This window comes from Triticum urartu, chromosome 5A, assembly GCF_056163025.1.
Source record: "Triticum urartu cultivar PI428250 chromosome 5A, HENAU_Tu73, whole genome shotgun sequence".
Classification (NCBI taxonomy): Eukaryota; Viridiplantae; Streptophyta; class Magnoliopsida; order Poales; family Poaceae; genus Triticum; species Triticum urartu.
The window spans coordinates 173,296,711-173,308,178 of NC_141877.1; positions in this window are offsets into that span (position 1 = coordinate 173,296,711).

Below are 11,468 nucleotides of genomic sequence, written 5' to 3' on the forward strand. Positions count from 1 at the left end.
TTGCCTAGCCTGGGGTTGTGGCTGAATTTCATGCATGCTTGTTTGGTTGCTACCCTATGAAAAAAGAAAGCCCGCCTGGCCTGGGTTCCCTTACACTTTAATTAGCTTGGCTGAACTGCAGACACTGTAAGTAGCCTGGCCCAGGCGACCGATTTCGAATGCCTGGTCGTGCCTGGTTGTGTGGCCACAAGGCTAACAGCAACATGGATGGATATTAGCATTAAATAATTGATGCACGGATTGATTGATGGGACGTTGATGCTTTGCCTGGCCCAAGCATGAACCAAACGCTTCAGCACCACACAAGCCTGGCCAAGCAGAAATATTTTACATCTCACGTCCACACCAGGCAGTACCGGCCATCAATGCATGAGGGTCAGGTCACGAACCAAACTGACCAATAATGTTTGAGAGAGATTGAGGAGCTCCGATAAGGCTGAGTGGTGCGTCAGATAGCTGAGAGGGGCAAAGAGATATAACATCGGCTCGATAATGTAGTGCATGTAAATTTTTTAGAAGTCAAACTTTGGAAACTTTGATCAGGTTTACGCAAATGTTATTTATATCTACAATACCAAAGATGCATCATACAAAACTACATCTCATGGTGAATCTAATGGCATATGTTTGCCGTACTAGATGTAATTCTTTTTCTCCACGTACATGGTCAAACTTTGTGATGTTTGACTTTTCAATAAATCTATATGCTATGGACCGAGTAGAGTGCCTCAGTCAAGACAGATCAAGTGCGTGTGAAGGAGAATGAGTAAGTGTGCAAAAAGAGTATGTGTGTGAAAGAGAAAGTGACAACAAACGATAAATTAGAGAGAGTGTGTGTTTTTTCGTTTCTTATGCGAACATATCACGCATGCATCTCCGAGATGGAAAAGCGAGGCGGTGAGATACACGAAGATAGCTAGTTTGTGATTGTTTGCAACGGAGAGAGACACCCCTGTAGCACATGTCCAATAGAGGTGTGGCCAACAAGGAACAAAGGTCGAGAGGGACACATGGATGGCATGGACGCATGAGGAGGGAGAGAGGGTGTGTTTGTGATAGAGAGATCCCGTCGAGATCGTGAGGGGACAATATGGGTGGGAGATCGAGGGAGTGCGTGCGCGATAGAAAGATGCCCCGAGAGAAACCGAGATAGACCATGCACATGTTTGTGATGGAGACTAAGATTAGCTAGTCATATACATATAGGGGGCACTGCGTGTGCCTACAATTGAGTGAGAGACCATCATACTTCGCTAGCTGGGCATGAGATTGTGTGTGTGCGCGTGTGAGATGGAGAGAGAACGAGGGGGAGAGATAGAGTTTTAGATGGGCCTATCGAGTGCGAGTGAGATATGCATGTGTATGTGTGACCCAGGTGGATGGAGAGTTTGAGAGAGGGGGGAGAGCTCCGAGACGACATAGTGGTGCGTGAGAGAGTTACAGGCAAAGAGCCAAGGAATCTGTGTGTGTACGATGAGTGCACCCAAGATATCTAGCTTCGACTAGCTAGAGTATCATACATAGTGTGCGAGAGAGACCTATAGATGATGTATATATGCATGCGAACTAGAAAGACCCCCCCTCCCAGACACACAAAGAGAGAGAGAGAGATGGAGAGAAAGGGAGAGGGACGAACAAGGTTTTTGTGTCGGATGCATGCGACAGAATTGAAGATTGTCGGCAAGAGAGAGAGAGAGATAACAGGAGTCCGGGAGAGGGGGAGGTTGCGTTTTATGCATCAAAGACTGATATAAACCATATTTCGATATAAACTTGCATTCAAATATTTAAATTGAAGAACATGTTGTCTGCAATCCACACATGAACGGATATATGCGTATATCAAACAAGTTCATTAATTTGACTTTCAACATGTTTATAGAGTACTATAATACTGTACAACATGCTACTCGATTGAGGTGTTTAATTTTGGATTTAGTTCAATATTTTGACCTACTGAACGAGCTATTTCATTGAATTGAGATATTTCATTTTCGGTTTGATTCGCGTTTTTGAGTGCGTCAACTTTTTGTCATATAGTAAATCGCTAGCAACGAGCATGTAAAAACACATTACTCCCGAGCATCATCTCTCCATCTAAAAAAGAAGTGGCAAGCTAATATTTTAAAATTTGATCCGAATCGACTTGGTAAGGTAGACGTGGATGCTCGTTCTCCCAAAATTTGAACGAACCATTAAACATCCTCTTTGCTCGGTGGAATTCGCCCGAGCAAATAAATGGGAGACGCAAAATTACCGTCCTATGTGGGACACGCATCAGTTGGCCCATTGTACATCGAGCGTAAGTTCGTAACTTCATCCAAGCGCACCTTCTCCTCGGCCGAAATGACATGTGCCGAATCTAACATTCTTAAGAAGTTGCTCCCCACTTCTACCTATTCTCTCAACATGCACACTATCCACATCATCATCATGCCACATCATCAATACTATTTTTCATGTCCTTAATCTCTCTGATTGTCCGTGTTAAAACTAAATAACTCTTGTGGTTATTAGGGAACAATCCCCGCTCCTTCCTATATGTGCGTTTGCACACTTCCAGCAACCGTCACGGCAGTTCCTGGAATGGCATCTCTACAGACCATCGTGTCCCTCGGAGGAAACTGTTCCCATTGTATATAAGTGCTCATTCATCATCAATAAAGGATTGTTCGAATCATTTGTTCCCTTGTCTCTCTCGATACAATTCTATTCATCACACGTTATCAGCACGCTCTCCGGCGAGAGCAATTCCGACGAGAAGACAAGGAGAACAGGGAAAAGGTGAGAAACGGAACCATGCCTCAAGTTCCGATGTCCCTGTTTCTTCGCCTCCTTCGCGTCGATGGCCGTGGCCGCCGCTTCCAGCATCGTGTGCGCGACCTCCGCCGCTTCCGGCCGATGGGGGCATCGACCCGGCGCTGGCGGCTCCGCCGCCGCCGTTCTGGTGCTCGGTGATGGCTGGGTAGTATGCCCCCTGCACCAGTACGACTTTCCCGTCATGGATCCGCCGCTGCAGCCTCCGACCCCAGCGGTTGTTGAAGCAGAAGCCGACGTGCCGCTCCAGAGGTTGCCGACGGTCGCGCGTGTCCCGGGCGACGCCGCCGCGCCTGCCGTCCTCGACTCCGTCGAACGGCCACTCCGGCCGCTCCGGCTCACGGAGCCCCGCGGCACTCGGGCTCGCGAACGGCATCGCGTCCGGCCCCCTCGCCCTCGCGCGCTGCGTCCGCCCGCGCCTTTGGCGCCGCTGCACCCGTCCGCGCCGAGGCCTCGCCCTCGCGCGCTGCGCCCGCCCGCGCCTCGCCGTGGCCGCGCCGCTTTACGGCCTGCATCTCACCAGTGAGGATTCTCCACTGGTGACGCCCGCGAGAGCGACCACATGGCGCTGCTCCCCACCCCGCGGATTCGTCGGCGCGGTCCGTGGTGGCCAACATCGTGGTGTCCCTCCGGCGTGGCTCGAACCATCCAGGCGGTGGTTCTGTGAAGCAAATCGATTGATTTGTGCCCACGTAGGGAATCACGATGGAGAACCTTATCTCTTCATCTCTTACACTAAGGTCCCTACAGTTACTAGAATTAGCAAAACAGGCTGATTCAGTGGTCCAGGCTAATATTTGCACATCATCCTTCAATTTCGGGGATTTTGCAAATTGCTCCTGTTAACAATGCTATTTACTAGCGTTGATCTGTTTTGACCCTGTTATTTCCAGTATTTGTCTTAAATACTATGTTTCTGTAGAGTACCTTGTATTCCAGAACGTGATGTAATATATTTCTATGTTTCTTACATGTTGAGATTCATTACATCTATTATTTGCAATTGAGATTTGTTTTTATCTCTTGCAAAGATAAATTTAGTACCTCTAAAGTACTGATTTGCGATTGAGAATTTTCTTCTCTCGCAAAACAATCTCATTGCGATTGAGATTAATTTCTCTCGCAAAATATTAATTCACTTTGCTGAATTATCTTGCAACTTGATACATCATCTCATTTAATTTGAGGTCTATACAATTCAAGCTCTCACTTGAACATCAAGTTTACAACATCATTACTATTCATTACAATAGTAGTGTATTTCCGTTGAGTACGATGTATTCTGGAATGTATGTATCTCCATGTTTGCTACATGTCGAGATTAATACGTCTATTTGCAATTGAGATTTTCAATTTTTTGCAAATACGGATGCAAAATTCAAGGTGATTTCTTCAAATTGATGCTTGAGATCACACGGTAGTCATATGGATCTACTGCCTACGCAGATTATCGATGACTATAAAGCCTATATTTTGTCGTTTCGACATTATGATTGCTTTACAAAGTGCTCTTCCACACATTTTACTAAGTCATGACATAAGGCATTAGGAGTGAGTATCTACTGATTTCATCAGATTATACTCCCTAGTGCTGCGAGATCTACTCCCTATCTTCAAGATGTCATAATTAGCAATTTGATATTCACACTAATGGTTTCAAGATAACTTCTTAAAATACCCATTGATTTTGCTAAGTTCATTACAACATCAACCATGATGGTCTTTAATTTACTGATTGTAAATTAATCATCTCTGATTTACCCATAGAGGTAACATATGGCTATAGAGTTTGAGGCATTCGTCCTCAATGGCCACCACTTCCCTATCTGGGGCATGGACATCATGATCGCTCTTGTGTCTCGTGGAATAATGTGTGCAATCCAAGACCGTAGGATTCACCTCTGGTCGGAATCACACCGCTAACAGAAAAATATGTTGCCTTATAAATCTTAAGGCATTATATCGATCCTGGTCTCAACATCGGGTTATTCTGTATCAGCTATTCCTGGGACGTAAAGAATCTCAAGGGCAAAGGTTTGAATCTCACTTCATCCCTCCAACATGACTATCAACAGTCACGGGACCCTATGAGCACGGAGAACATGAAGGTTGAATATGCATCAACTAACATGTTTGAAGACTTTGTCTAGTCTATCAATCTCCTCAGTGGTCAACATAATTTATGTCCATTTACGATGTTCTAATAAGAACATAAGTATTGTTGTCATCATATATTGTATATCACAATATATTGTATCGGCACTTTGATATAAATACATTTATATGTATTCTATATATCTGATAGTGATTTTCATATTGAGAATCTTCACGTCTATATATAGATTTCTACGGGAGTCAATCCGATGAAAAATGATATGTGCTTTGTGGGCATATGCACCACAAACTTTATACTTAGGGAAGTCCAATGTTTCCACTCTCATTGAGAGAAAGGAGATATTTAAATCGCTACACGCGATGAGGTATTTGTTGTCTCAACTCGAGTCATATTTACTATCCCTGTGGGTACTCGAGTAACGTCAGGATGCTTTATTGCTTCCCAGGTTTAACTCGTACCCTGCTAAACTATGAAGATATCCGTCAAAATAGTTTCCATAGCGAAACTTATGATGACAACAAAGAGAAATAACTTCTCTTTACCATATGCAACGGATATGGCAAGCACATTCTCTGTGTATCATCTGGATTGCACTACACATACGACTCAACCCGTAGCACATGTTGCGTACGAGATAGTTTTCCAGAGTGTCTTATACACGACAAACTTGGCATACTAGCCTTGGTCATCGAGACATTGGGTTGAAACCGAAACTATCAGCAATTCCAATAGTTTGTGATTATTATGATGCTAAATTCTAATAACATTTGGATTTTATGTGCACTATAAGTGACACAGGGAAGCTAATTTTAAGGCTCGAACACCTTAAAGTCTACGCTGAACCACTCAGACTCCTTGAGTGCATCAAGTCGAGGTAAGTGACTCTTCCCAGCCATTGAGTAGACTATTCAGGTATTCCATGGTTCTAAAAGACATATCTACATGATGGTCTTAAGTGTGTGCTTTATTCACACGAAACCATTGGCTCATTATCCTGACATCGATTTCAAGCAAATCGAATAGATAACATTGCAGAATTCTCCTTGAGGGCCTTCTCTATGGCCTTTGGATTGAAGTTTAGCAATTTTTCCTAATGTCTAGACTCAATATGGTTTGGTAGAATCCTATCCAAAGAGTTAAGCTCATTGCATTATCTTTACTTTGGAATTGCAACTTACCAACTTTATGTTGGAGTCATGCAGTTTTACACGCTCATGACAGAACTACATAATATTATTCCCCTCTATCTTTGATATGTGGATATCTACCAAGTATTTCCTATCTGCGGTAATTCGGTTGCATACCGATATCACCACCCGGCATACATCATTGGCCCCTCAACATATAGTTGGGATCTATGTGAGGAATAACTGTATTTCCGTCAATACCTCAAGCCCCTTGCATGGGGAGTTATTCAAGGCCAGTATGCTAATTCAATGAGGAACATTTCCAGGCATTAGGGGGAGATTTCAAGTACCATAAAGAATGCCAGGAAATTAGTGGAATGTTCAACACATTTCTGCCTCAAATCCACGTACTCAAAGATCTGAACCATGCGTTCAGAAGATTTGTAACACATTGCAAATAACCTGCCAGATTCATTTACTGACTATAAAGGTGTCACACAATCCTAAAATCTTGTAAAAGTACGTCTGAAAGAGTGGAGGTACCAACAAAATCCACTCCACTCCCCGTTCAAAGCAACAGGGGGAGATGTATGGCAGAAGTACATCAGGATTCAGCTTCTTGCAAGCAAGGATATCAAGGCCAATCAGTAAATGCAAGTCAACTTCATGTTGACAGACACCTAATGGGTAGTATACACCCAGTGGACGGAAAACCTCCACCAACCCAGGTCATAGTGCACACAATGACCGGGACATCGGAATACCCGACTCAATCGCTCAATCGCATTGGGAAATCGTGAGAAGTCACTACGGGTAACCATATTTTCATCAACTATATATGGAGATATAGATTCTGGAGAATCATATAACCGGAAGTCTACAATTGTCGATATACATTTCTCAACTAGATTGCAAAACCTTACAAATGATTCAGATCCAAAGACCATGGCCATGGCAAAGTGTGATCAACACTCAGACTGAACTCAAGCAAAGGGTATAATCTAGGTAGAAATGATCTTGCTCAACAATGGGAAGGTATTCATAAGCAATACCTACACCAGTTTTTTTTCTGGAAACAGAATTGAGAACAACGAGGTGTTCAAACAAAGAGCAAGTATTGTAGCACAAGGGTCCACGCAGATACCTAACTATTCTCCAGAGGTGGAATCTCATTCTGATAACTTATATCATTGGTAGTTCAAAATCATCTATCTCTGCAGTTGATAGATGTAGTGATCACATATCCATGTGGATCACTAGATTCAGACATATATGATTGATTTCCGATGGAATCTCAATTCTAAATCGAAGTACAAAATGCAACATACATCGTGTTAACCCAATAAGTCACCATATGACTTATTATTATCGTCGGTACATTTGGTACAACCGACGTAGTGAGTTCCTTAGTCACAAGGATTACTCCTACAATGATGATTATCCATGTTTGTGTGTCTGCAATGACGACACATGTAATCATCTAAATGACGGAGTTTAAAATGAAGGATTTGGGTAAACCAAAACACCGCTCGTTACTGCAACTTGAGCACCTTCATTGATACATTATGGTACACCATGTTGTCTATATCCAAAATATATTGGAGAAATTCATTGTGGACAAATCTTATCCATCCATAACTCTCATGTTAGTTCATTCTCTAGACGTAGAGAATGATCTATTTAGACCAAGAGATGATGGAAATGAGATATTGGGACTTAATGTTCCATAATGCCATTGGATCCACCAAGCACAATTGGTTGGTACTCAAGAATATCTTTCGATATCTCCAAGGCATCAAACATCTTGTCCTGGTTTTTCAGTTTCACGGGAATGTGAACACCGATACCATTGGATACATCGATCAGATCCCCACTATGTCGGATCATAGACAAGCTTGTGTTCCTACTAGGTGTGGTAGCCCTCTCATGAAGAGTCTTCGAAACAGACCTTATGGCTACATCCACCAATCATTATCTCAACGATAATGTTTCTTGTGTTGCCCGGATGCAAACATGTTACATAATAAGCAATATCACTATATTGCATATCTTGCAAGTCAAATCATGCGACTGATTTGTTCACCGGGTCTCTACCAACTTCTATGTTCCAGAAATGTGTTCATGGAATTGGTATATGACGACTTCGGTATATGCAAGAATCAGGGGGAGTATCTTCCTGAATTGTTCATGTTCAAAGCATCATATTATACTCTTTTTTCCTTCGTGAGTTTACTTGACAGGTTCTCATAAAGGTTTTTAATGAGGTAATATCAACATGAGATCATATGTCATACTTTCTGTTTTCCCCATCGGGGTTTTTAGGAAAGTATATACGACATATTTATTGTCCTCCAAATTCTGTGGATATATTTCATATCGAGTTATGGAGGCAATAATCATTATATGTTGGATCATTTTCCCTTTATTTTCCCACTGGGTTTGAAGAAGTTTTACCAGCATATGCTACACTACTCCTCATATTTTTCCACAGGGTTTTTGGAGGAGACTTTATCTGATGATGGACTACTATGCAATCAAGCGGTGATTAGGGAGAGTGTTAAAACTAAATAACTCTTGTGGTTATTAGGGAACAATCCCCGCTCCTTCCTACATGTGCGTTTGCACACTTCCAGCAACCGTCACGGCGGTTCCTGGAATGGCATCTCTACGGACCATCGTGTCCCTCGGAGGAAACTGTTCCCATTGTATATAAGTGCTCATTCATCATCAACAAAGGATTGTTCGAATCATTTGTTCCCTTGTCTCTCTCGATACAATTCTATTCATCACAGTCCGGGCAAAGGGTCACGCACCTGCGATCTGCGCCAACGAGAGACTGCATGCATGCGCGCGTGAGACAAGCCAATAATGCATGTGCGCGTGAGACAAGCCAATAATGTGCCAAGCAGTTACATCAAATCGCTGCGGTTAATTACTGCCAAGCAAGCATGCAACAAATTACATCCAAGCCCATGCATGCCGCCCCTTAAATCGGTGCTGTTAATTATAACCAAACCTGGAGTATGTTGTAGGAGTACTTACTTTTGTAGAAACGGTAATCTACAGCCGATCTAAAACAATCGCTCCATCCTCATCGTCATTTTCTCCACCGCTATCTCTTCCGCTTCCACTACTGGAGCTCTTCCTTTCATGAATGCAACCACATATGAATATCAAACAACAGAATTCATCCCCTCATTATCTCACCCTCCACCGCCCTGCATTTTTTTTGGCTTCCATTATTCGTCAGTCGATCTATCTCCCCCTGATTGGCGTCCCGATGTTTCACCTCTCCGCAAACCATTAGACGGCCTCTTTAACAGCGGTGTCTACAACGGCCTTATTTCCTCTCCCATCTGTGAGGTTGATCGACCGAGCGTACAGGGACTAGATTTTTAGATCTGTCCATGTGCTCTTTCTTGATTGCTCCTGATTCCTGATTATATGGTTTCTGCAATTTTTTGGTGACGCGCTGCAGCAACTGGCACTTGATGCCACTGCCATCGCTGCCATGGAGTCGGCCGCTTCGATTGCATGGAGTGCATCCACTTGGACTACAGCCGAAGTCGCGCTGTCGCCAACATGCTTTGGTCCTTCCCCTTCGCATGTCACAACCGCGAGCACGGCTATTTGACAATCCCACCGCCCGGCACCACGCTGTCCGTGATTGCCATCCGGCCGGAAGCCCGGAACGCCACAGAGGCGGAGGCAGGCGAGACGACCTACTCGCTGTTGCCAAGAGAAAGTCCATGGTACCTACTCCAACTTCCTCTATTTCCTTCGTCCCGCAAGGTAGGCAACATTTTGTCCGTAAATAACATTGTTACATTTTGTAGTGAGGATCTAAAGGTGTTTTTGGGGTCATTCAACCGTCAACAGGAGCCTCGCACTTACAAGGCTGAAGAAGATGCTACTTTCCAAGGGGTTCCTGTTATGCTAAATTAAAGGTAATAACAAGGCCATCCGCCAGACGTAAAAATAGATTGTTCAAGGAGACGATGTGTAGTTATTTTTTTCCACTGAATTTATCTACTGCCAGAGTACGTATGTATAACTTTTATTTGCAATTTGTGGATGATGATGGAAAATTTTACCTGGACATGAGGTAGTGTTTTGAGACTATGAAGGACTCAGAAGAAGTAGCTTAATTAACAAAATTCAGTGCTATTTTTGGTTCTGTAGTGTGTGGTTGACCGGTTGTTGATTGCTTCCTGGTATGGCTTCTGGCTTGGTGTAAGAATGGTCCTGGTAAGCAAAGATCTAACGACCTGGAGTGAAGTGGATCACTGAATCCCATTTGGCTGAAATCTTTTAATTTGCATGTTATTATCTGCAAACAATTTGTCTGGCTCTTCTTTTCTCACGTCGTTATGGCCGCAACCTTAGCTCCAGCCGACGGCCTCACTATGACACTGCCTGTCTTTTTCATTCTGCTCCTTCAATTATCATTTCATTTCCACATGATCTCCGAGACTTTGCTGCTCTACGTTGCAGTGGCGATTGAGAAGGTCGTTGTCCATTGCACTAGATTCAGTCATCATTCACGCATGCTGTAGGCAAGGGCGATGGTTTGTGCTACTGCAGTTCATTTAGATTGACTATGATATTGATTATTCTTTTACCTTTCTTATTACTATTTGTTTTGATTTCAACAGCAATACCAACATACCGGGGCAGCATTAGTCCGCTAAAATTGACTCACTCATGATGTTTGTGCATATATTTCTTTTATCATGTTGACAAGGCAGCTGATGAAAATTCAAACAGTCGGCAAGTGAAGTGAACTAATGTAATCTTTATAATGTATTTAAAGGATAATTCATCTCTCTCATGTTGTTTCTACATAGTTATTTTCCTTTTTGTTGGCATTTACTTTGGAATGTCTGATTGAAATACTACTCTTGATCATATAAGAAAGCTATTATTTATTTTGGCAGCCCAATTTTTTGCAACCATACATGTTACTTCATAAAATGTTAGAGATTTCATTCTTTCTCATTTTCAAGCTATTTTATACATATGAAGTTAGTATAATATGTAGGCTTCAAAGCAGAGCTTTAGGAATTTTAGGTCCAGTGAGCCTCTTTCAGTCTTCATGTTTAAGCCCTAATATTTTTTAGTTATCCGAGCGTCTGGGCATAGGTATGCACAAAACAATATAATAATAATTGGCTTCCAAGTCGTGTGGTACTTGCAGACATCATGAATTCAGTCATATTATGTCATGTGTTCTTGATTATACTTGGATTTTACGCACCTTTTATCATCAATGGCATCAACTCATTTCATGTACGTGTTATCATACTTATTAAATGCAATGTTCAATCCTTCACTAATTTTCATAGTAGTTTCTGAAAAAATATCCGGTTATTGTTTGGCCATACAACATTGAGAGGTGAGTTCAAAGA